The sequence below is a fragment of the Macaca nemestrina genome, chromosome 4, assembly GCF_043159975.1.
Source record: "Macaca nemestrina isolate mMacNem1 chromosome 4, mMacNem.hap1, whole genome shotgun sequence".
Classification (NCBI taxonomy): Eukaryota; Metazoa; Chordata; class Mammalia; order Primates; family Cercopithecidae; genus Macaca; species Macaca nemestrina.
In genome coordinates this window covers 63,248,600-63,273,741 of record NC_092128.1, presented here as the reverse complement: position 1 = coordinate 63,273,741, position 25,142 = coordinate 63,248,600, and the positions used below count along the sequence as shown (strand labels likewise).

Sequence of the window (25,142 nt, the reverse complement as noted above, 5' to 3'; positions counted from 1 at the left end):
ATCCTCCTAAGATTATGGCACTGGCTGAATACACAATATACAACACTGACTAGGTGAGATTGACAGCAGGTTATTAGTTCCATATATTCATAGCCTGGGGGAAAAGGATCCTACACACCACACAGGGCCATTGGGGGTGTTGTGAGAGGTCATGGGAGGCAGGCTTTGTAGTGTCAAGTGGGTGAGGTGCCACCAGACTCCAGTGGGAGAATGTGATTGCTTTATTTGAATAATTTGGTGATCTTGCAGGAAGACTGAAGTCAGACACTCAGAAATAAGCAGGAACTATGCCTGGACCTTGTGATAAGGAAGGTTGTTTGGCTACAGTACCTTATCCACAGGAGCAGAGTGGGCAGGGCAACTTGAGGTTAGGTCATTCAAGTCCCTCTCAGTTTTCCCCAAATACTGGCTCTTAATCTTAGACCTTATGCTATACTCCCATAAACACCCAGAGAACAAACTTTGGCTGCATGCATGTGAATACTAAATATTCCTCTTCATCTCTGTCTCACTCCTATTTTCTGCACCAATCTCTGTCATCAGAATGGGCTTCTTCAAGCACTTTATAACTACCTGCCAATATAGAACAGAAAGCCTTAAACTCAATTGTATATTTTCCATACTAAGGGAGAAAGTTTTGAGTTGAACCCTCCAGGCTTGATTCTTCACATACTAAAAGAAAAGAGAAAGACTTTAGAAAATCCTCTCTGAAGATAGAAGCCTGGCTTAAGACTTCTTGTCTCAACAAGGAGGTCAACTGCCCGTCAGCTCTTGCTTTGGAGAGGCAAACGCTGGAATTTATATTAGGGTGAGAACTTTCAAGAACAGGTTTTTGGTGGGGATTAAAATGCATTAGTTTAATATTTGTTAACAGATTGTCTCATATATCTTAGAATCTCTGCTCTGTCCATAAATTTTGAACATCTTTTATATAAATACAATATATATTTATCATACACCAAAATAATCATCTTTTTTTTTTTTTTTTTTTTTTTTTTTTTTTTGCAGTTGCAAGATTTAATAGACTGAAATAGAGTGAAAACAGAGCTCCCATGCTAAGGGAGGGGACCCAAAGGGGGTTGCTGTTGTTGGCTTGAATGCCTGGGATCATATCCCAATCATCGTCTCTCCTGCTGTGTTCTCAGGTGATAGATCATTGGCTATTTCTTTACTTCCTGTTTTAGCCTAATTAGCGTTTTAGGGAGCTCTCTTTCCCACCTGATTGGTCGGGTGTGAGCTAAGTTGCAAGCCCCGTGTTTAAAGGTGGAAGAGGTCACCTTCCCAGCTAGGCTTAGGGATTCTTAGTCAGCCTAGAAATCCAGCTAGTCCTGTCTCTCAGTTCCCCTCTCAACAGGAAAACCCAAGTGCTGTTGGGGAGGTTAGCCGACAACCACTCTAACTGCTTCCTGCTGATTTGGGGCATAGTAGCAGTTATGCAGTTGGAATTTCCTCGGGAGGAGTGCCTTCAATATCATTAACATCAGAATATGGGCTAGCAGGCTGGTCCAGGGGTCCGTGGTAGATCTTAGTCATGGACTGCATCTGGGGCTCCATTTGAAGAACGATTTGTAGTTTTACAACTTTGATTCTGGAAGAGACAAACTTAACAAGGAGGTTAAAGATACAGGGATTGAAATGTATGGCCTGCAGTGCAGGGGATTATTTCTTGGGCACACTTTACAGGCCCTGACTATCTGTTTGACAGTTTTGAAAAGGCCTGGTTCAGTAAATAATAATTTGGTCATCTGATGGGTGCTATCAATGCCTAAGTGGAAGGTTTAGTGAAAGGTTTTAAGTAATTTCTATTGGTTAGCTGGAGGCAAAAGTATTTTTTCTTCTTCGGTGGCTAGCCATCCTGAGGGGAGGAAAGTAGGTCCTTGTAAATTTCCCTATTCTATTTCTCCGGGCTTGGTTTCCTGGAGGGGATTATGTCATACTAGGGGTCTTCTATAAGCATTTCTAATGGAGGGTCCTGCCTTTTGGCTTCAATATCCACTTGGTGGCTCCCTTCTATTTCCCTTTCCTTTCCTTTCTGATGACGCTGGCAGTGTAAGACTGACACCTCTTTAGGTTTCTGTACAGTCAATAATAATTTCCTAATGGCTTCCTGATGTTTGATAGATGTTCCCTCGGAAGTTAGGAATTCCCTTTCTCTCCATATTGCTGCATGGGCATGGAGGACTCGGTAAGCATACTTAGAGTCTGTATATATATTTACCCTTTTTCCTTCGGATTCTAGTGCCTGAGCAAGGGCTATTAGTTCTGCCAGCTGAGCACTAGTTCCTGGAGTAAGGGGATTACTTTCAAGTATTCCATTATAACTGACCACTGCATACCCTGCTTTTTGAAGTCCTTTTTCTACAAAAGAAATTCCATCGGTATAGAAGTTGAGGTTGGGATCAGTCAAGAGAACCTCTAGAAGGTCCCCTCGAGCAGCATAGGTTTGAGCAATTACTTGTTGGCAGTTATGTTCTATCTTTCCTTCATTGTCTGGAGGAAATGTGGCTGGGTTCAGAATTGTACAAGTGCGCAGTCGCAGCACTGGCCCTTCAAGTAATAGAACCTGATATTTAAGTAAACAGTTGTCTAACAGCCACAAGTCTCCTTTAGCAGTGAGTATGCCATTCACATCATGAGATGTCCACACAGTAAGATCTCTTCCCTGTATCATTTTAAATGCTTCAGATAGTAAGACTGCTACTGCCACCACTACCCGTAAACAATGAGGCTGACCCTTTGCCACTACATCCATTTCCTTACTCAGGTATGCCACGGGTTGCAAGTTCATCCCTCGGACCTGTGTAAGGACTCCTAGAGCTATTCCTGTTTTTTCTGTGACATATAAAGAAAAGTCTTGCCCCGTTGGCAAACTTAACAAGGGGGCTTGGGTTAAGGCCTTCTTTAGGGCCTGGAGAGCCACTTCTGCTTCAGGTGTCCATCTTACTAAAAGGATATTGGCTCTCTGAGTTTCCTTAATTAGTGTATATAATGGTCTGGCTATTTTGCCGTACCTGGGAATCCATATTCGGCAGAAACCTGTTATGACAAGGAACCCTCTTAGTTGCTTTAGGGTTTTGGGTTGAGGATAAGCCAGTAGAGTCGTATACATTCCTCACTGAGGGCCCTGATGCCTTTGGATAATTTTAGCCCTAAGTATTTAACCTGCTGTGAGCAGAGCTGAGCCTCTGGTTTGGAAACCTTGTAGCCACAGGTGGTGAGGAAATTTAAGAGTGCTTGGGTGACTTGATGGCACAAGGTTTCTGAATGGGCAGCTAAAAGTAAATCATCCATGTACCAAAGGACAAAAGGGTCCAGGTGTGAGAATTGGCTCAAGTCTTGGGCTAATGCCTGGTTAAATAGATGGGGGCTATCTCTGAACCCCTGGGGTAAAACAGTCCAGGTGAGTTGAGAGGTTGGGTTCGAAGGATCTTCAAAGGCAAACAAGAATTGAGAGTCAGGATGTACAGGGATGCAGAAAAAAGGCATCCTTAAGGTCCAGGACTGTAAACCACTCTACTTCCTCCGGTACTTGGGAAAGGAGAGTATAAGGGTTAGGTACAGTTGGGTATAGAGGGACAATGGCCTCATTGATAATCCGGAGATCTTGCACTAACCTCCACTGTCCGTTGGGTTTCTGTACTCCTAAAATTGGAGTATTGCAGGGGCTATTGCATGGTTTTACTATATCTTGGGCTTTTAGGTCCTTAACAATCTTCTGGAGTCCTTGTTGAGCCTCGGGTCTGAGGGGGTACTGCCTTTGGTAGGGAAAGGAGGCAGAATCCTTTAGTTTTAACTTGAACAGGACAGACATTCTTTGCTCATCCATATTGTCCTTCTGTTTCCTGGACTTCAGGATTAATTCCTTCCTCAAGCAGGGGACAACAAATGGGTGTTCCTTCTCCTATGTTCAGATGTATAATGGCCCCTGCTTTTGCTGGAATGTCTCTTCCTAACAAGGGAGTAGGACTTTCCAGCATAATTAGAAAAGCACGCGAAAAGCGTAAAGTTCTCCAGTCACAACTTAGTGGCTGGGAGAAGTGTCTAGTGACTGGCCGTCCTAGGAGCCCTCGGATAGTGACAGATCTGGAGGACAGTTGTCCGGGACAGGAGAGTAAGACTGAGAAGGCTGCACCAGTGTCCAGAAGACAGTTAACCTCCTGGTCCACAATGGTCAAGCATACCCGGGCCTCTGTGAGGGTGATGGCATGGGCTGGTGCTTTCCCTGGGCACCGTCAGTCCTGCTGCTGGATCCTCTGGTTAGTGGCTTCTGATTCAGAGGAACTCCATCCCCTGGGGCAGTGGGCCTTCCAGTGATTCCCTTGACATAAGGGGCATGGACGAGGGGGCGGCTTATTTCCACTTGGACAATCTTTTTCAAAGTGTCCTTGTAGACTGCAGTGGAAACAAGCCTGATGAGGCATTCGATTTGCCCAGCCTTTCCGTGTTCCAGAGCTCCAAAGTCCGCTTGCCTGAGGGCCATGACTAAAGCGGTGACCTTTTTTTAAATCCCATTTGTCCTGTTCCGTCTGCTACTCCTGATTTCTATTACAAAAAACCGAGGTTACCAAGTTTAATAGGGTTTCTAAGTTTTGCTCTGGGCCTATGGAGTACTTTTGAAATTTTTTTTCTAATGCCTGTAGCTGACTGAGTGATAAACGTATCCTTTAAGATTAGTTGACTTTCAATAGAGTCAGGTGACAGGGAGGTGTGCTTCCTCAATGCCTCCCTTAGTCTCTCTAGAAAGGCAGTAGGATTTTCTTCCCTTCCCTGAGTTACAGTGGACATCACTGAATAATTTATAGGTTTCTTCCTAGTTTTCCTTAGTCCTTCTAGCACGCAAGTTAGCAAATATCTGCAGCGCCAATCTCTATGTTCCGATTCTGCACCCCAGTGAGGGTCTATACTGGGAACTGCCTGCTGGCCTATGGGGAATCCTTCTCTTTCCTCTGTTGTCATCCTATCATTGACCTGACTGAGATACCAGAGATCGCCAAACTCTTGTGCTGCAGTTATGGCAGCACTTCTCTCATTTGAGGTTAGAGTCTGATTTAGCAGTAACATTATATCTCTCCATGTCAGATCAAAGGATTGTCCTAACTCTTGTACAACATCAATATAGGCATCACGGTTATCTGAGAATTTACCTAGGTCTATTTTAATTTGCTTTAAGTCTGACAGAGAAAAAATATGCACTCTGGCTGGACCGAATTCTCCTCCTCCCATTGCTTGGAGGGGCCATAACTGGGGAATACTGGCACTCCTTGGTTCATTGTATACCCTTTTGTCTATCTCCTTTCGGACTGTTTGGATTGAAGGGTGTTCCTTATTAGTTGGAAAAGGAGTCAGGGGGATGCTGGGGTAGGGAGGTAGACTCTGAGGGCTTCCTGCTATTTATCTCTTAATGAAAAGAAAGTTTGTACATATGGCACTTCACCCCATTTGCCTTCTTTTCTACAAAAGAGGTCTAGCTGTAAGATGGCGTTATAATTTATACTTCCTTCAGGAGGCTAGGTTTCTCCCCCTTGAAGAGGATAGCGTGGCCAGGCAGTACTGCAGGAGAATATAAGTCTTCTTTCTTAGCATCTGAGGGTCAAATTGTTCCCAATTCTCCAGAATACATCTTAGGGGCATTTTTGCCTTGGGCAGAATGTTTCCCATCTGAAAAAAGAACACACGGATGCCAGCACCCCTAGTCATTTTCCGACGAGCATTAGTCATAGAGCGTCCTCTATGGTCCCAATGTTTGTTCCTTTCCAGGGTGCGTAACCACCCATGGACCTCTGCTTATCGGATTAGTTACGCTCACTAATGTAGCAGTCCTGCACCTGTTTTCCCACCTCTCTTGACCACAAAGAAAGGGGTCCAGGCTGCTGGATTCTAGTGGTCCTTTACCAGCGTGCCCAACATTGCCTTTGCGCTTGGAGGTGAGTTCCTTTCCAGGGTGCGTAACCACCCAGGGACCTCTACTTATCGGATTAGTTACGCTCACTGATGTAGCAGCCCTGCACATGTTTTCCTGCCTTTCTTGACCACAAAGAAAGGGGTCCAGGCTGCTGAATTCTAGTGGTCCTTTACCAGCATGCCCAACATTGCCTTTGTGCTCAGGGGTGAGTCTTAGAGTTGGGCTGGGTTCCTGAGTATTTCATAACAACCCAGCTGCCCATCAAGATGCATTCCCATAAACAACAGTTCTTATGCAAATTCGTTTCAGAGAGGGTGTAGCTAACCTTTTGAGTCAGGTTTGAGATAGTCTTTTGATTCTGTAAGTACTTTAAGGCTCAGCTGAGTGCAAATAGCTCACGTTTGAGGAGATCAATTATTAGGGAATTTTTCTAACTCTGCTTCCACAAAAGTCTCCGTATCAATTACTGAATACCCATTGTGGTTTTTACCTCAATCACCAGGGAGGAACCATCTATCGTCCTGTCCTGAGGGGAGTTCCTCCTAGGTCTGCTCAGACCTTTGTATGGTAATTAAGATTTAAATCCCCTGTTAGGAAATCTGCAGGGTTAAGGGAATTATCAGTGGTTGGAGTTACATTAGCCTTTTCTAACAGAATAGCCCCATACTTTAAGATTTTTGAGTTAGTAAGCTACCTTTTTGCTTTTTGGACTTAGAATAATTCTGAACTGGTGAGATGTGCTCATAACAAGGTTTCCTCTAAAAGTTGCTTTTCTACTTTTAGCAAAGCAGTTGCCGCTACCGACTTGAATGCATTTGGCCCATCCACGGGTCCTGGGTTAAGGATTTTTGTTAGGAAAGCTATGGGTTGTCAGTGGCCTCAGTGCTACTGAGGACTACTCAGGGCTACGCCCTTATTTACACTGACAACAAAGTGGTATTGGAGTGTTTTAGGGTCCCGGACAAGACCTTCAATTATCAATTAGAGGTTTTAAATTTACCCTAGCTTTTAAAGGAATAGGGCACACTTTTTTTTTTTCCTATTTCTATCTTTTTCTTTCTTTTTCTCTTTGATTCCCTCTTTGTCTCTCTCTCCTTCTCTCTCTCCATCTCTCTCTCTCTCTCCATATCTCTCTCTCTCTATGTCTCTCTCTCTCTGTCTCTCTCTCTTAGCCATTACAAACTTGGGGCCCTGGCAAGGGTGATGGGGAATGGGTCCCACATAACTGCCCATGTAGAGAGCTGTATACCTAAATCGGGAGGGACGCCAGGGATAACACTCCCTGGGTTATAGCCTAGGTGCCGAATGACACAGCTTCTTTAGATAACTTGAGCTTCTTTAGATCGCTTTGGAGATACAACTTGCTAGATGATATGAAAGCCTGAACCATTAGTACCTAGGAGGCAGGGATCAGAAGAAGTAGATTCAGAGGTAAGGAGGATGTTGGGGCTACACTTTGAAGAAAATCGTGGTCAGGACCCAGGAGGTGTGGGTCAGAAGGAAAGGTAGGGGCACACGCATGGGCGACTGTTGAGTAGAGACTTCTGACTGCACCATGATCTCAACCAGCTACTGCTGGGAGTTCGGGACGACAGCTTTCTGCCTCTAGGTCGGTCCTCGGCTTCCCCAAGAAAATTGAAAGTGGAAGCTGGCTCCAGGCAGTTTGGGGTTGTTAGAAAGCCCTTCTCCAGATAGCCTCACACCTGAGTCTCAAGTCCGGCGACCGCGCTAATCGTTTTTAACTGGCCAACAGGTGCCCGGTATTTTCCTCCAATTCTAAGGAAGGATAGGACAGAATAGCATATGAAAGTGGTCTAATATTACTCACCACTTTGGAGATCCCTTTGTGGTCACCAAAATGCTACCAGGGATGCTTTGCTCCCAGAGCCCCCAAGATGGTGGAGGCTGCTTCCAAAATGGCGGCAGGCCACTTCTAAGATGGTGGTGAGCCTCATGTTCTCTTACCTGGGGTTCCTGGCCTCACAGATTGCAAGGAATGGAATCTTGGGCTATGTGGTGAGTGTTATAGCTCCATTAGAAGCTGTGGGTCATGGAAGAGAACCGTGGAACCCAGGAACCCAGTGACTAGTGTTCAGCTCAATTAGGACGAACCCAGGCACTTAGCTGTGCAGGAGCAATAGGGCAAGCCTTTAGCCCAATCAGGAGTGGCAATGGGCATCTCGCTGGATCGGGAGCACAGTGGACACCCTGCCGGATCCAGAGGGATGGAAGTCAGTGGCGGGTCTGCAACCGCGGCAAACAACGGTGGTGGACCGGGAGCGAAAGCTCAGCTCGAGCTGTAACAAACAGGGACCAGAATAGTGCAGTTGCAACATTTGACAGAGTGAAATAGAATGAAAACAGCTCCCATACAAAGGGAGGGGACCCAAAGGGGGTTGCCCAGCAACCACTTTTTAAAAATTCTACAGTCTTGGACTTTTTTCTTCATTAATTTATTTCCAGGATTTGTACTTAAGTGACTGTATACATGGCTCTGTTATCCTCAGAGTTACATAGTATAAAAGACACCAAAAGCTGAATGCTGAACAAGTGGTGGGGTGTTTAATAAGATGAAGACACGAAGACAATGAATTCAGTTTTAGGCATATTCATTTTGAGTTACTGTGGGACACCAACAAAAAGGTCTAGTCTGGAGTTCAGAGAGAGGGAAAGGTTGCAAGTCATGAGTTTATATGTAGTAATAAGAATCACAAGAGTAAATGAGATTTCTTATTGAAACACATACGAGAAGAGAGCCCAAAGCCCTGAAAACATGACAGTTAGACTTCCTGAGCCAGTAGTACTGAAAGAAAATACACTGAAAGTAACTTTCCAGATTTTCCAGAGTAATCCTGAGTGGATATCCCCATCTAGGGAGTCGAACTATGGATACTTACCTGTGCTTGCTATTAGGTTGCTACAAAAGTAAATGTGGTTTCTGCCATTACTTTTCATTACTTTTTAATTAAAAGTAATGGCAAAAAAAGTAATTAATTTTGCACCAAGCTAATATTATGTTTTATCTCTGTCACCATATGTCTGGAGTTTACCAAAGCAAACTTTTTATTTTATTTTATGTGCCTCGGAACAAGTGTCAGAATACGTTCACAGCCTCCCTATGGGGTTCTTCACCTCTAGCTATGTGAGCCAAAACTCTTCAGCTTTACCCAACTTGTATCTTTACTTTGATATTGGATCTTCAGTGACAGGGAGGATATATTTCCAGAATATTCATAAAAAGAAATATGCACTCAGTACTGATACTTGAAGTCTCCAGAATGTGTCTCTGTCAGATAGGCAAGAAGAGTATCTGTGATGGTTTTGTTTCCAAACGGAGTATTTTATGCTTTCTTGGCCTAATGGGAAAGCACAGCTTTCCATTATACATTTAAAATCATGGAAGAAACACGCTCTTTCTCAGAGTATTTAAAAATTTCTCTGCCTATTGAAACATTAGAATAACATTTTAAAATGTTTTCTCTGCTTCACGTTTGTGATATTTGCACAGAACTTCAAACATAATGCATGTATACGATCCAGTTAATAATAGCTCTGCTGGAATTCATTAATAGTTCCATGAGTCTCACAAGTAAAAGGAAACAAGAAATAGTGTCACTATGTGCTTTGTTTTGAACATATTAACTAAACATTACAAGAGGAGATTAGAAAAGCAATCACTCTATTTAGTTGAGTAATTACCCACTTGAATCCCTAAAGATCAGTTATGGTAACATGTTCTATAAGATTTCCACTAGGAGTCTTAAATGAGTCAATAAAAGATCATGTTTATATACGTTAAAAACACTTGAAAGAATAATATTAACATAGACTCTTAGGCCATGCCCACACTTGCCCAGTAAAAGGTATTTCTCTAGGAAATGTGTTGCTTTTGACATTAGTGTTCTTAAAAATGTGCAACAGATATAAACGTTGACAATCACTTTCATTATGTTTTGACTTACTAGCATTAAAGAGAAGCCAGTGTTAGGTTCATTGCTATGGAAGTAGGTCTTATTTTATGGCATACTATTGATATTGGCTATTCCATTCATAGATGCAGAAAGCCTTCATAGTCCGTAAGTACAGTGATACTCCAGCACTATTTTTTTTTTTTAATCTGGTAAGGTATATACAGTTGGCCCTCCATATCTATGGGTTTCATGTTCATGTATTCAACCCAACTGCGGATAGAAAATATTCAAGAAAAAAATTATATTAAGTTCCAGAAAACAATACTTTAATTTGTTGTCACCGAGTACTTCACTGAATCCATTTGAATGAAGTGATGTGTAGGCATTGTATTAGGTATTATTATTATTATTATTTGAAACAGAGTGCCACTCTATCCCCCAGGCTGGAGTGCAATGGCGTGATCTCGGCTCACTGCAACCTCTGCCTCCCAGGTTCAACCGATTCTCCTGCCTCAGCCTCCTGAGCAGCTGGGATTACAGGCACGCACCACCATGCCTGGCTAATTTTTGTATTTTTAGTGGAGATGGGGTTTCACCATGTTGATCAGGCTGCTCTTGAACTCCTGACCTCATGATCTGCCTGCCTTGGCCTCCCAAAGTGTTGGGATTACAAGCATGAGCCACCACACCTGGCTTGTATTAGGTATTATAAGTAATCTAGAGACGACAAAAAGTACACAGAGGAAGTGCATAAGTTATATGCAAATACTAAGCCTTTTTTATATAAGGGACTTGAGTATCTGCAAATTTTGGTATCCATAAGGGTACTGGACTCAATCTCCCACAGATGCCAAGGGACTGCTGTATTAAGAAGATAGGGAATTCTTAGCAGATAATTTGATGCATATAATTGAATTTGCAAAAATTTTATGCATTTTGCAAGCATAAAAGTATATGGAGTTTTATTTTTTATGAAACATTCTAGATCACTAAGTATATTATGATATCTAGTAAAACTAGTTTAAAAGCTTTCATTGTTTCAGAATACAGGTCTCATATGCCTGCACTGTAAAATAATATATTAAAGTACATAACATGAGTTAAAAATTAAAAAGCCAGAAGTGAAAATAGTAAAAACGATAATAATGAAACCTTCCACTTAAAAATATAAAAATAAAAACCCTATCATTTCTTATTTTTTGATAAGCATCTAATCATGTATCCAAAAACTTAATGTGCCTGCAATTGTTCTCTTAGGCCCCATCCAGATTGGAATGGCCCTTCCCTTCATTATTTTTTAAAATAAATGTCAGTAAAATTTGTACTTTTTGGTAATTATTTATTTTTTAGAGTTTTTTAAAAATCATATTGAGAAACTCAATCACAGAGTTCTTTGTTTTATAATTATTACATTTTGGGAGTAATCTTCTGGAATTTAGGGCCTAAGATTAAATAATCATTTGAGACCAAAGTTGAGTGTACCCTTTTACTATGATTTTCAATCTGTTGAAAAAAATGGTGTACACACACACATGCACATACATACGCACATACACATACATATGCACAAACACATTTATGTATGTATACCAATCTCAGGATTATGCAATGAAATAAGAGTCCTTTGGAAAGAGAAGAGTTCAGTGCAACCAAGATTAGGCTAGATCTGCCCTGTGCCACCAATAGAGACCCGATTCCCTAGGTGTCTACCTGGGATCTTGCAAGTAAGCAGACTTACTTTGGGATTGCTGGTATTGAGTAATTGCTACTAGAAAACTGAGAAATTCTTAGGAGTTCCATTCCAGAAGCCAAAATCTAGAACTTTGAATCATAATTAGGATATGCAACAGAAAACAGAAAGTTTGAACAGATTTAGAACCAGACTGATCATTTCCCATTTCCATCAATATCTCTAAGGACCTGTAAAGGTAATTTACAGACTTGCAGTTATGAGGATTCACACTCTACGGGTGACCTTTACTGTCTTATGGGAGTAACAAAGATTCAGATCTCAAAATTATAATGATGACTGATTGGTGACTCAATCCCTGGCATTTCCCAGACCTCAGACTCTGGTGGGAGTAAGATAAACTAAATCTAGCAATCATTTCCAAAGGATACTCCCATATTACTCAAAACCTTGGGGACTGAATGCTGTCCAGCACTTGCTTTGGTCATGGCAAATCAAAACAATTAACGATTACTGTTACTATAAAGTTATTTATTCCCTGTAGTGAAGAAAAAGGAGCAAGGGGTTAAGGAATCTATTCTTAAACAGGCATGCATTTTTCCTAGGAATTTTCCCTCTTGCAAACTCTGAAATTTTACAGAAGAAAGTAAGGTGAAATCTTCTTTCCCCAAATGCAAGATAATTTATTAAGCAATGAGGTAAAGTAAGTGTTCATAATCATATGCTGAAAGAGAGGAGTAAACAAAATGAAAATTGATGCCACTAGGAATAATGGAAAAGTTGTTTTATTTTTAGGAAATTTGAGGAGTGATATTATTTCAATGACAGTTTGTAAGAGGTGAAGACGGATGGTCTTTTTGATTAATCAGATAATATTTAACAAGCATTTGTCACACTGTATATTGAGATCCTTTTCATATTTTTGAAAAAAGTAACCACAGGAGATAATATTCCACATACTGCCTAGATGTGCATCAAATTCTTCTTTTGGGAAACACAGAATGACTACAAACTCTTGCAGCTGGATTGAGTAGATTTCTTGCTTCTGATCAATGGAGGTTGATGACAATAATATATGTACTTTCTGGTCTGTCTCCAGAGTCCCTTTTTGATCCTTTTTAGGAGCCGTGAGTTTAAATTACCAGGATTGTAACCTGAAAAGAGACTGAATTTCTGAGTACTTGCTTGAAGGTAAACTGCTGTCTTAGTCAGTTTAGGCTACTATAACAAAATATCACAGACTGAGTTACTTATAATCAACAAAAATTAATTTATCGAGTTCGGGATGCTGGAAATCTGAGATCAGGGTGCCAACATCACTGGATTATAGAAAGGACCTGCCTCCAGGTTGTAAACTACCAACATCTCATTGTATCCTCACATGGTAGAAAAGGAATGAGCTCGCTTTCTGGCCTCTTCTTATAAAGACAGGAATCCCATTCATGAGGGCTCCATTCTCATGACCCAATCGCTTCCCAAAGGCCTTGCCATCACATTGGGGTTTAGGATTTCAACCTTTGGGTTTGGCAAGTGGGCACGAACATGCAGTCCATGACAATTGCCAAAGAGTGTCAATTCCAATACGCGCTAGACCAATACAATATTGACAAGAGCAAGAGATAAACATTGTTATTACTAAGCCACTAGGATTTCATGCTTTATTTTTAACCATCGCATAACTTATCCTAATTCATAAATCAATATTATATGAGAGATATAGCTGTAACAAAGACCTAAAACATGTATTACATGTTTACTGAACAGGAAAAGGACAGTTTGAAACCTTATACTGAAATTTAGAAAGATGATGAACCATATTTTGCAAAAGCAAACATTTGATAAAACTTTTGCATATAGTAACTTGAAAGCAGAAAATTCCTATTCCTATTTCCTATTCATCTGGAAACTTTAGAGGATATAGTTGGAAAAATATAGTAGTATAATTAGTATATTAGTATATTTATACTGAATTAATATATTTTGAAGATTATGGACTACTTTAACAAAATATTACCATCAAAAGGAGGAGGTAAGAATAAATTAAGAATAAATTGACCATTTTGCAAGCTGAAATAAAAGGTAACAGAGTCCTGAAATTCTGTGCCTTCCAGAGTTAGGAAAGCTAGCTGCTTATAGACTCCTACCAGTTGGTGATGGAATTTTAAAAGGATTGAACAAGATCCAGTGAAATGTCTCAAATAAATATAATAAATCAAAGCTGAAACTAATAAGCTTAGGCATGGTTTCCCACTCATTTTCTTAAAAAGGTGTTTACTATTAAAGTAACAGGTAAGCAAGTTGGTGAAAAGCAATGAAATAGAGAAATTTGAGAACCACATCTGGAAAAGAACTCTGAGTATGTGATTACTGGTACATGTAAAATTAGAATAAAACAAATCAGCAGCTCTCCTGATTTAAGAAAATTTTATTGTCAAAAAGTCAGAAATTTGACTGCTTCAGAATTAAAATAAATAAATAAATAAATAAATAGTAATAACCTTGAGAATCCAATTTTCCCTCAGCATGAGGCACAACGTGAATAATCCACAGCTCAGAGGAAGGTATTCTTTCTAGCACTTATTTAAGACGTGACCAAAGAGAAAAAAGGACTAGAATGAGTTTACAAATGGGTGGTGGATCGAGGAGCCATGAAGAAAAATGGATGAAATAATTCCTTCAACGGAAATGAGTTACAGCTTAATACAGGAAAATGAATTAGGGCTTACTATGGGAAATGAAATAGATCTTAAGACAGTTTAATATACATACCATGCTCAAGGTTGGAGACTTGTAGGCATTTTGTGTGTGTGTGTGTGTGTGTGTATACATTTGTGTGTGTACACATGTGTGTGTATGTGAAAAAGAAAAAAAGCAGTTATATCACGTTTCTCTCCCTGGCACAATTAGAATATTTTAAATGAAGACTAATGATTAGTAGAGAACTAAATTTGTAGTCTAAATTGCATTCAAAGTCAAATCACATCATTAGTTATATAAAAGACATTGGCCTTGGAATTATGAATCCATGTCTCTTTTTGTGTTATTCTTCATAAAAATTGAAAATTGACTTCTGATGAGCTTTTTAAATGTTTTGAAGTAAACTGTAAAAATTATCTTCTACCTCCTTCTGATTAATGCAATGAGATGAGATCAAACCATTTATGAACTCCTGCTTTGCCAGTAAGTGGTGTCTCTTAGACTATATAAAGAAAGATATTTAAAACAAGTTAACTTTTAACTTAGAACTTGATTTTAAAATTAGGTGTCATTCTTCAGAAACCAGAAATTATTTTATGCTAACACTGTATTTATTTCCTTGGTAATGTCAAAGAGACTTTCTTTGAACATTTTATAATATGACTTAGTATTTATAGTAATGACAATTAAAGTCAAATTTCTCCTTCACGTTTTCCTTAACATTAGATTCCAAGATATTTTGCCACCAAACACATTTAAAGGTTTCCTATGACGAGTCAACAAGTACAAACTGACAACCCCACAATATAAAGCAGTATGAAAGAGGCTCATAGGAAACAAAGAAGTATAATTCAGTATAAATCACAAATTAACTATCATTCTGGAATCTTTTCAGTTTAATTGGAGATAATGTAACATAAGAAATACATGGATTATAATTGTCAAATGAATTATAATAACAAAAATTTATGTTTGTGTAATTCTTCAAAGTATCTTTGCTTTCATATATGTTGTATCAATGGTTCTTCATTAAAACTATATAGAGCTATTTTCCTTTCCTTTTTGTAAAAAAAAAAAAAAAAAAAAAAAAAAAGATTAATTCCTATTTGAATTCAATAGAGGAGTACTTTTCCACTGCCTTGGTTCAGGGACAAATACTCAAACTGATTTTATTTAATAATACTTGGGTGGAATGTTGAAGACAGGTTGTCCTTTTCATACATTTGGGGGGTCCAGGATTCACCTTCTGATTTTTCTGGGGATTGTGACTGTCTTGAAACAATATAAGGATTGACTACCCGAGGTAACTCTAGTGAGGACAAAGCAAAGTCTTGGAAAATGTACTTATGCTCAAGAGGGTTCACTTATGCTGCAGAGTCAGCAAGCAACGTGCTAGCCGCAGGTGATGGGAGGTGCACTCTCAACACCAGTGGGAAGAGCAATAGTATGGACCTCAGCATAAGGGAGGCATAGTGCTCACTAGTTGGCTATCACACTCCCACAAGATTCCCTGGAACTGTCCATGGGCACATCCCTTCAAGAGGACCCTGGGTGCTTACCCTGTTCCTGTACATCTGATCCTTTATGTCACCCAATAACCTACCAACCTCTCTTCCTATGACCCATCAAACATCCGTGTACCTGTTATTCACTTTTGCATCACGTATTTCCAATCCCATTCCTAATGGTAGATTCACTATCTCAAATCTGTGCTACTGTATTAATCTTCCACTAATTGGTTTCTCTGCTCTACATCTCTCTCACTTCACAAACTCCACACTGCCACACTTTCTAAAACAAATCTGATGCTATTTCCTCAAATACCAGGTTTCTCAGAACAGAACTCTACCTATCTGACGGTCCTCATCTGTCACCATCCCATAATCCCACACACGGGCTGAATATATAAGATAATTTTAAGTATTCTCTCCATCCAAAGTCCTACTTCAAATTATTATGTCTTTGCTCACGTTACCATTGTTTGGAAAGACCTTTTCCTTGTATTCTACATAAAAACATTCAAATATCCTCACATTAAAAAAAATCAATACATTGCTCTATCAAGAAAACTTAATGCCTCTTACCTTGCTAATCATGTTTGTATTTTAGGTACACTTATTCTAGACTTGTTAAACTGCATTGTAATTTTTATTTGTGAATATGTCATCCTCCGACACCCTATGTGAAGTACTAAAGTTCATAAAGACAGAGCAAGCAAAAAATCAATAATCACAACTACCTCTACAAACAAAATTTATTTTTCTACCTTCAGTGGCTATTATGCTTCATCAATCATGACTGCATCTTTCCTCATGGCATAACTTTATCTTGAAATACCATGGCTTTTTTTCCATATGTTAAATTTCTAAGTATCCTAAGATTCTGTTCAAATCCCATTGCTATTAGGAAATAATTGATGCACGGTGAATGACACAAATAAGATTATCTTCTTTTTTAAATATACAATTTATTCTGCACTGTTTTAGAAAAAAAGATGGCTCCCTGTTCTATTCTTCCATAGCACTGTATGTATCAACAAGAACACAGAATATTGTTACTGTCAAACAGAAGAAATATAGTGGATAAGAGCAGTGGCTCTGGAGACAGACAGTTGTGAGTATGAATTATGACCCAACCAGGCACTAATTTTCAACATGGGTGAATTAATTTTGCTAAGACTGAGTTTCCTAGAAAAATTGATTTCATATTAATGCTCACATTAGGAGATTGTTTTGTGCATTGTATTTATTAAAAGACAGTGTTTATATAAAGTGCTTAACAAAGTGCCAGGGAATAAGAAGTATTTCATAAATATCACCATTATTAGATGACCAGATACACCCTACTCCAGTTTCCTAGGAATCCTGGAGTTTCCAAGATGCCCTTCCCTAGAAGAAATGGAAACACTGAGAAGGAGGATTATCTATTATACCTGGAAGGAGCATAGAAGCAATAATAGTGGTTAAAAATCACTGTTCTACATGACAGCCTTGTCAATCAAGGATTTCACTGTACCTACTTTGTATAATACCTTTAAAAATGAGGATAATTTTTAAAGTATACATCTCATGTGGACCTGAATTAGAAATTGGAACTTAGACGTTATTTCAGTTTTTCATTCAAAACTGGATTACATGATAATTCCAATGGCTTCAAAAATTTTTTTAAAGAAACAATTTGGCCCATAATGAAAGAACTTCAACTGACCCTGCAAAATAAGACATAACTATGTGAGAGAATGATGAACAATGAATGCAATGTAGGCTTTTGATCAAAAGAGCAATAGGTGGGAAAGCACGTTTGCTCTGCATGGGCAGTGGTATTTGGAAACATGTTATGTTAATGCCGGGATCATTAACCAGGTGAAACAGACTAATACTTACAAGCAGCATCTAGAAAAATAACCCAGTCCAACAATTTCCTCCTGACTGTTCAGGGAATAACAGCATATCCTACAATCATAACTAAATCTGAAGATCAAAATTTCAGTAATTGTGCAGTGAGGAAAATTCCCGAAACTCCATTTATTCCAGATTAATGAAAATCTGGTCTCCAAAACCTGGACTGGAAAAAAATGATTATTTCTTAAGTAATTTAGACTAAAATTGATATGGAGATGCCCAGCCTCCTAGAAACAAAAGGGAATTTTTTTTTTTTTTTTTTTTTTTTTTTTTTTTAGGTTTCAGGAAAAAAAAAAAGAAAAAACAAATGTAATGTGGAGTCATAAGATTCTCAGGCTCACTCTGTTTTGGAAAAATTAATGGGAAAACTTCACTTGATAGAAACCAATACAGATTTTACTTTAATTTTACTGAAAAGTTCATCTCAAATTTGCAACTTTTAGTTTTAAATATCTGCTAAAAGAATATTTTATGTGCATCTGTTAATTTTTCAGTTTCTGATTTGTCTCAGTTCATTGATTATCCTGAAGTTAAGCTATCGTGTGCATTTAATTGTCAAATTTTTATGCAAAATGAACTGTTAGTATAGTGTTTATATAATGTTATGGGTTTGTGAGTTAGTATTTCCATAATAGCTATTAATGTAATTTACATTTGTCTTTTTCAATATAGTGAGAAAAAAGCAGTGATATGAAGTTTACTATGTGGGTACCAAATAATATACATGGACTATACTACATAATACATGTGTTTCATTAAAATCTATGTGATTCTAGCATTTTAGGGTTCAGAACATGAATTATATTTCCAATATCACCTCATAAATTTATAAACGAGGACATCTTATATTACCCAGATGCTCTTTTTTTTCAAAATATGACGTCTACTAACAATGCACTCCTTTTAGTGTACATCTTTAAAATTTTGACAATGTAGCCATTCTCAAAGTATGTTGAGGGTAATTGACTAATGACATATGCATTTTATGAGTAAAATAAATCTAATCCCTTTTAGAAAATATTTTTGGAAAACTCTAAGTAAAATTAGAGGTTAGCACTCTTTCTCCTAAATGAACTCTAAATATCTACAATCAAAATTTACAATACTCAGATTCAAACTTAAGAAAACAGTAGCATTTCTGTCATGGAAATGTAAAGTAGATTAACCAAATATTTTTAATATATACATTTTTAATTTTTCCCATCAATTAATAACCACTGAAACATTCAACGTTTAAAACATTTACACATTCATATACATATATTTCTATAAATATACATTTTCCAAGAGTAAACAGTAATATTTTAGTGAAATAAATATTAATATTTTGAGGAAAAACTACTTTTAAAACTTTGATAAATTCATTGCCAATTGCCTTGTAAAAATATCACCAGTTTAAAATATCTTGAACAGTACATGGGAGACTATTTCTCTATACTCTCACCCAATTAGAACAGCATAAATTTTAAAACCATTGCAACCTGATAAGTGAAAAATACTTCAGAATTTCATTAATTCACGGTTATTTTATTACTGTTTCTTTTTTTTTTTTTTTTTTTTTTTTGAGACAGAGTCTTGCTCTGTCGCCCAGGCTGGGGTGCAGTGGCCGGATCTCAGCTCACTGCAAGCTCCGCCTCCCGGATTTAGACCATTCTCCTGCCTCAGCCTCCCGAGTAGCTGGGACTACAGGCACCCGCCACCTCGCCCGGCTAGTTTTTTGTATTTTTTTAGTAGAGACGGGGTTTCACCGTGTTAGCCAGGATGGTCTCGATCTCCTGACCTCGTGATCCGCCCGTCTCGGCCTCCCAAAGTGCTGGGATTACAGGCTTGAGCCACCGCGCCGGGCCAACTGTTTCATGTTACCATCTTTCATCTATTTACAGTTCTTTTCTTCTTTTGTTACTTCTCTCTCTTGCTATACATTAAATAACATGCATTTAATGCCCAGCTCCAGTGCATCTTTAGAATAGTCTAGGGACACAATAAGAAATAGAACACGGAGCATGCGATTGTAAGGCAGCAAGAATTCCCTTATACACTAGCAGGTAGAATTCAGATGCTCATGTGTTTCCTTCACCAGGCTAATAGTATACTTTTGGCAATGGACCTGAAATTCACTCCTTCTGACTGGCAGATCGCAACACATGAAGCATTGTACGAATGGTTGCTGACTTACAATGGTACTACTTAATGATTTTCAAACTTTACCATGATGTGAAGGCAATAGCTGTCAGCAGAAAGCAGTAGGATGCTTTCTGGTGATGCTGGGCCAGTCAGCCAAGTGATTTGGAGAGTACTCTGTATACTTTGGAGAGTACTGTGTTGTCAGATGATTTTACCCAACTGTAGCATAGTATGAGTGTTTAAGGTAGGTTAGGCTACCTATGATGTTCAGTAGATAGGTGTAGTACATGCATTTTTGACTTACTGTATCTTTCACGTAGTGTGGGTTTGTTGTGTCATAATCTCATCACAAGCCTAGGAGCATCTGTGTACAAAACTTCAAGTATGCCTCAGCAAGGAACTACGGGGGCATTAAGGAGCTTTCTTCATTATTTTTAATACAGATGTTTCAATAGAGTTTTTCTCTGTTTCTATTACAGATCAAAATGAAAAAAAATTCAACTAAATTATCATTTTGGTCTATTTTCATACTTGGACTGGTCCTTTGTCATCTGACCTAGCCTTCACTTTTCTGGGAACAGAACTTTTATTTTTCTTTTGAGAAATAACTGTTTTATTCAATATTTTAAGGTTCTGCAGAGTGAAGGATACTTAAGCTATGATGTTGCAGACAGCAAAGCTTTGACAAGAGAGAAAACATTAATAGAAAGTAAATTTACTAAAAATAATGTAGAACTCTGTAATAATTAGAAAGAGGCACTGTAGACAGATGCACAGAATAAGAAATATTCCATTGCTCTCCATTGGCTAGGAGAATGAACTAGATAATATTTTTTCAAAATAATTTAAATTCTAGGGTACATTTGCAAAATGTGCACAACATGCAGGTTTGTTACGTAGATATACATGTGCCATGGTGGTTTGCTGCACCCATCAACTTGTCATTTACATTAGGTATTTCTCCTAATGCTATCCTTTCCCCAGCCCCCAATCCCCAGCAGGCCCCAGTGTGTGATGTTCCTTGCCGTGTGTCCTAGTGTTCTCATTGCTCAATTCCCACCTATGAGTGAGAACATGCGGTGTTTAGTTTTCTGTCCTTGTGATAGTTTGCTTAGAATGATGGTTTCCAGCTTCATCCATGTCCCTACAAAGGACATGAACTCATCCTTTTTTATGGCTGTATAGTATTCCATGGTGTATATGTGCCACATTTTCTTAACCCAGTCTATCATTGATGAACATTTGGGTTGGTTCCATGTCTTTGCTATTGTGAATAGTGCCTCAATAAACATACATGTGCATGTGTCTTTACAGTAAGCATATTTTATAATCCTTTGGCTATTTTCTTTGGTAAGTCAGACTTCCTGGTTCATTCAGGCCACATAGCTTGGGTGAACTGATGTCACATACAAGGATTCATGATACCAATGCCTGATCAATCAGAGAACTCATCTTTTTTTTTTTTTTTTTTTTTAAGTTCCAGAATACATGTTCAGAATGTGCAGGTTTGTCACATAGGTATACATGTGCCATGGTGGTTTGCTGTACCTATCAACCTGTCATCTAGTTTTTAAGCCCTGCATGCATTAGTATTTGTCCTAATGCTCTCGCCCCTCCTTGCCCTCTGTCCCCTGATAGGCCCCAATGTGTGTTTCTCCCCTCCTTGTGTCCAGAGAACTCATCTTTTACTTCTGTAATTAGTCCACGATTGGTACATGGCCCAATCCGAGCAAATTAGAGCTTATTTTATATTTTGCTGATGGAAAGTCCTTTTACTTTTGGAATAGCTTTTAAAAAAGGTGGGGGGATGTACCCCTGATACTGCCAGAAGTCTCCTTGCCACCATAGCAAATGACCTTGTCTGAAAATGAAGCCAATGTATAGGAAAACAGAACTAACGGATGGAGAAAAAGTTCCAATATCATTGCTTAAACAGTTGAATCCAGCAATACATAGATTTTCCAGTTAAATGAACAAAGGTGCCCCCTTTCTATTCAAGCTAATTTGTGTTGGGTTTTTTTGATGTCAACGCAGAAAGATTCTTGACTACTGCAATTATTCATGTTGTCTCTTTTTCTTTTGGAGTGTCCATTTTAAAATAGATTTATAAGAACTTTCTTTACTTTGAAAATATGAACACTTTTTATGTAAACATTTTTTTCAGATTACTATTTTTCTTTTAACTGTGTTTATGATGTTTTTGTCATAGAATTTTGATAATCTTATATTTTTCTTACTTTATGTATTTGAGTCTAATCTTTATGGTTTCTTCCTCAGGTAACTACAGATTTATAAAATCATACTACATTTACTAATTTCACCTATTTTCTAAAAATTCCCATCTGTACCACATACTAAATTCTGTCACTTTCAGGATTCTGCCTTTTTTGTTGCACTTTCTCTGTCTTTTAAGATATTACTACACTTACTTTGGTTATTTTAACTTCTTGATATATTATAATGGCATTATTTTTTATTTCTCTACAATTTTCCTGGCTGTTATGCATTTTTATTGTCTCAGTAGTATGTCAGCAGAATTTTAGAATAATTTTATCATATTTTCTAAAATAATATTTGAATTTAGGTTAAAGTTGTATTAAACATGTAAACTAGTTGATGAGAATGTCTTTTAATTTTTATTCAAGGAGCTCCATAATAGTTCCTCTTGTAAATTTATTTTTTATTATATTGTATTACTATTTATGTGAATAGATTAGAAAACTATGGGTTTTGGTATATTTCTTTCTGTAAGACATTAGTTATCTCATACCAGTTTTAATAGTTATATAAGTAAATATTTTGGAATTTATTTGCAGACAGTTGCATTCCTGTAAACCTTAATAATTGTGGCTCAAAATCCTTTTATTCCTCTTGTGAATTGGCTAATATTTCCAATAAAATGTTAAGTAGTAATGGTAATAAACACGATTATTTTATTTCTAATGTTAATAGAAATTTTCTAGAGTTTCAAGTAATATTGTGATGACGGTAAGTATATGTGTATACGTGTGTTTGTATGCACACATAGATATTAAATTCACATTTATATAGAATAGTTTGAATGACAAGGGAAGTCTTAGGTCAGAGCTGCAAATATGCTTTTCTATAGGGTACAGATATGTAGCTAAAAGCTGTGTGGGCACCTTGGCAAACTGGAGAATACACTGCTTACTTGAAGAAGTAACCACTATCCAGTAGTGAGATAATCATATGTTCTAATTAGACCAGAAGCTATAGTTATCATGTTTTAAATGTTGGCAAATCTATATGAATAGATGAGTTAATGCTGTAGTAACAAACAATTTGAAAATTGTAATGGCTTACAGCAACAAACTGTATTTCTTGTCCATCCTACATGGCCATCACAGGTTACCTGCAGCTCTGCTGCTTGTGTGCTCCACGTCATAGTCACTCCAGGCTAATTGAGTTGCAGCAGAGAGAAAAGAGAATGTGGCAAAGTATCCAGTGGTTGTTAAAGTTAAAATATGTCAATAACATTTCACATGACAAAATAGTCATATGGCCAATACTAATGTCTTGGTTGGAAAAAATATAATTTTTCTCCAGAGTGGAGAAGAGAAGAGCAACTAATTCAACCTAATAGCAAGTAATTTATAATGTGTATGAATACAAGTGGGAAAAACAAAATTTGTCAGCAGAGAGCTTTTGCTTGTGAACCACCATTTTGGAAACTTCATTTCATGTTCCTTAATTCTCAATTCTGATTCTAAAGTCATATGATTAATGGGTCTCCAATTCATTGAACCAAAAAAAAAAAAATACAGTTGATTATAGCTATAAGCCTTCCAATATCCTTTGGAAAATAGCAGAAACAGAACTCCACAATAACCTTTGGTGCCCTTGTGAAAGAACTGTTGAACTATAAATCTTGAGTGACCATTTAACAAAAATTAGAATTAAAATTCATTGAAGTCAAGACACTCAATCTCATTTTTTAATCGTACAAATTTCTTATATTTGTTAAAAAATCCAAATCACTAGGCTTCCATGGTGTATTTATTTCTAGCCATAATGTGGAACACAGTCATTCGTTTTAAGATCTTCATCCCAAATAATGACCTCAAAAATAACAAGTATATTTTCATAAAATAAAATCCATTAACTTATCTGTCAATAATTTCTTCTTAAATGTTCAATTGGTCTTGCCAAGGTATTTCTCATTGTCTGAAAGTGTTTCTTGAACCGATATAATGTTTTTTAAAGTTTACATAAGTTACTCCAATAGACAAAGAGAAGTATTGCTTATACCTCTTTTCAAAGAGGGACCTATCAGAACTGCAGAGTGCTGTCAGGGAAGTGAGTACAGCTACCAGGTCCTTCAGCATTGCCTCAGCAGCAGCAGACCACTTTACCCAAGGTTATGTTCCTTCCACAGCTGCCTATATCCAATGACTGATTGATATAGGGTGTATTAATCAGCCCATATATGGGGGTAGGAAAAACTCATAAACGTAGCCCAACTTGGGACAACTCTGATGGGCTTTGTTAGCTCCGGAGCGCCTTAATAAAAATTCCAATCAAATTTTTAAACTCTAACGCGATTTTTTTTTTTTTTTTAGGAAAGTGAGAAAGAAACTGTTTTTGTTAGTAGGAACTTTACACAGTATCTTTGATACTATGGTAAGAGTTATTTAAAATGTTTAACTTCACCTATTGATTTTATTGTATTCTATTTTGGTTTTATTTCACTACAAATATTATACATTGTTATATATTGACTATATTTTGTGATTCAGTTTGTATTAATGAGAGATTCCTGCATTGTTTTATGGACAAATATTTCACTGTTGTATTGGCCACATTTTTCAAATACGTGCCATAGATCACAATGCATCTTGGGAGAGGAATGAAGTAGGTGAGTTGGAAAGAGGGCAGGAAATAACTAATTTTATTCTGGTTGTTATCATAAATCTTTTAACACTATTGGCTTTTAAAAATAATTTTCTTGGAATTCTTGGATAAATATAGAAACAACATAATTTAAAAGGGAAAGAAAAATAGGCAATAAAATGTAGGAGAAAATGCTGCTTACTAAACACTTTTTAACGTTCTAGGCATTGAGCTGAATATTTATCTTACCTACTCTTCCCAAGAAACCAAGATCTATGTCATTTGCTTAAGGTAACACTTAGCAAAATAAGACTCAGCTTTTGTCCCAAGCAATTTGTCTCCGAAGAGCCTATAGTAGGCATCACTGCAAGTCCCTCTCTTGAACCAAATAATTGGTACAGGAAATAATTGCTAGGGAAATGCAGGCATGAGATGAATTGCAATAGATGCTAAGATGGATTAAAACTTAGACTTGCCTTTTAAAGTATTGATGTGAATTTGTAATAAGGAAGGATGTCAGGGGGAGTATTCAGTACACTGCACATGGTTGTGTAATAGTGTATGAA

General features: G+C 37.8%; 1 pseudogene; it reads right to left on the bottom strand.

The window, feature by feature from the left end:
- Window positions 1-4,545: 4,545 nt before the first annotated feature.
- Window positions 4,546-5,658, bottom strand: LOC139362619 (uncharacterized; annotated as a pseudogene).
- Between the last annotated feature and the right edge of the window lie 19,484 nt (window positions 5,659-25,142).